The 2,500-nt window shown below is 40.6% G+C and overlaps 1 long non-coding RNA gene across 1 annotated transcript in view; it reads left to right on the top strand.

The window, feature by feature from the left end:
• The window catches only part of LOC143279844 (uncharacterized), a 236,509-nt gene that overhangs the window by 92,275 nt on the left and 141,734 nt on the right, over positions 1 to 2,500 (top strand). The window lies entirely within an intron of this gene.

Raw genomic sequence — 2,500 nt, 5'->3', positions numbered from 1 at the left:
ATTAACTCACCGAATGGCTATCTGTTTTTACGCTCAGTGTGAAGGTCTGACACTATCTACATTCGCCACAAAGTCGTCGTTTGACGGAAAATACAACCGCGTTGTCCTTTTTTTTATGCATAATTATTATCAACACGCACATCACATCCCATTGATAGTACCCAGATGGTAACATATTTATTGAACGGAAGCGAAAGAAGCCACTGAATTCTATTCAGAGAATGATTTGTACATTGGAATCACCACCCACTGCCCATGAACGACTACCCAAATCAGCAGGTCATCTTGAATATTGCCCAGATGGGTTCGACAGTTGAATTTAACTCGTACTACGCGTGCGCGTTTGAAGCTTGTTTGTTTGTTTGTTTGTTTTTTTTTTTGTTTGTTTTTCAGGTGTCAGTTTCAGTTCGAAGCAAACTTCCGCAATCACTCTGAGAGAAACTCGCAGTTTATTATTGATATTTATTATTATTATTATTATTATTATTATTATTATTATTATTATTATTATTAATTTTTTAATACTTTTTTTAAAAAGATGATTCAGACGGTGTTGCCATGTTTTTACCTTTCAGCCAAAGATATAGCGCAAAAAAAAAAAAAAAAAAAAAAGGTTCGAAAGAGGATATAATTATCACAGTCAGCGACTTCAGCAGAGTACACACTGCAGGTCACCCTGACATGAGTCATGGAAAAGACGACATTATTCATGGTCGATAATGTGCGGAGTGGGGGAACGCTGGCATCTGATCCGCCGATTAGAATGTTGTCGAAAGAAGTGAGGTTGTCCGGATTGATTATCGTGAACATCATGCCCAAAAATGTTTTTCGGACGACTTTGTTACGAGTGGAGTGATGGCCTAACGGTAACGCGTCCGCATTGGAAGCGAGAGAATCTGAGCGCGCTGGTTCGAATCACGGCTCATCCGCCGATATTTTCTCCCCCTCCATTCGACCTTGAGTGGTGGTCTGGATGCTAGCCATTCGGATGAGACGAAAAACCGAGGTCCCGTATGCAGCATGCACGTAGTGTATGTAAAAGAACCCACGTCAACAAAAGAGTTGTTCCTTACAAAATTCTGTAGAAAAATCCATTTCGATCGGAAAAACAAATAAAACTGCACGCAGGAAAAAATATTTTAAAAAAAAGGGGTGGCGCTGTAGTGTAGCGACGCGCTCTCCCTGGGGAGAGCAGCCCGAATTTCACACAGAGAAATATGTTGTGATAAAAAGAAATACAAATATGAATACAAATCTATCGAAGATGGAAAATTGTGATGAAGACGGCGTAAGTAAAGAACTTTGACAAGATCTGTGTTATGATCGTAAAACAGTAAAATGGCGGCAGATAGATGTAGGCTGCTTACGATGGAATTTGCTTCGTTTCCGGCATGCAACTTTCGATTCGACAAAAACTCGTTTGTGATGGCGAGCTAAATGGGGGTGCTGTGCGTGCGTGCGTGCGTGTGTGTGTGTGTGTGTGTGTGTGTGTGTGTGTGTGTGTGTGTGTGTGTGTGTGTGTGTGTGTGTGTGTGTTCGTTCTTTAGTTTAGCGTCTTTTCACTATCAGTGATATTAGACGTTTAAAAAAAACATAATAATAAAATAAAATAAAATGGGGTGGGGGGGGCGGGGGGGGGGGGGGGGGGGGGGGGGGGGGGGGCATGGGGGGAGTAAGGTGGTGGTGGTATGTGTATGTGTATGTGTGTGTGTGTGTGTGTATGTGTGTGTGTGTTTCCAATTGGATATACATAGAAGTACTGGTAACCAGCCTTCTCTCTATCTTTATCTCCATCCCTCCACTGTGGGGTTTTCCGTTTTGTTGTGCAGCAGGAATCACCACATGAACCCTGAATGCCTTCCCTTCATGTTTGTTAGTGCTGTTGTTTGAAATCTTACCAAAGGATCTTGATAAAAAACGTGAACTATGTGGTGTTTGTAGTGTATGTGTCATCTTGTTCATCACAAGTGAAGGACACCCCCACCCCCCCCCCCACCCCCAAAAGCCTATCTATTCCCCCCCACCCCCCCAATTTTTTTCCTCTCTCTTTTTTCTTTATTGAAACAAAAGATGAAGGACAGTCAAACTCTTGGACAGAAATAGTATATGTTATATAATGCGTTACTCTATTATTGCTGTACAGAAAACGCGCCTATTAAGTAAGCAGGATGATTCCCAGTTTTACGGAGATAACCATTATGGTTTAGGGATTTTCCGTTATGATGTTTGTCACTCATGAACATACTCAGTAAAAGAGTAAATAAATCCATCAATCCATTCTGATTGGTAGCATCACGTAAAGTCACTGGTTCTGATAATGTACTGTACGGTTTCTTTTTATTTTATTTTATTTTATTTTTTTTTTTTTTTTTTTTGACAAGAGGAGGAATATTGTTTAATGTCTCGACCCCCCCACCCGCCCCCCCTAGTATGACTGTGTGATTATAGACATTTTTGTGAAAGTATTAATTTTCACATTTGATTGTTATGGTTTCAAATT

This window comes from Babylonia areolata, chromosome 3 (genome assembly GCF_041734735.1).
Source record: "Babylonia areolata isolate BAREFJ2019XMU chromosome 3, ASM4173473v1, whole genome shotgun sequence".
Taxonomy (NCBI): Eukaryota; Metazoa; Mollusca; class Gastropoda; order Neogastropoda; family Buccinidae; genus Babylonia; species Babylonia areolata.
The sequence above is the reverse complement of the archived record's forward strand: the minus strand, read 5'-3'. Positions and strand labels throughout refer to the sequence as shown.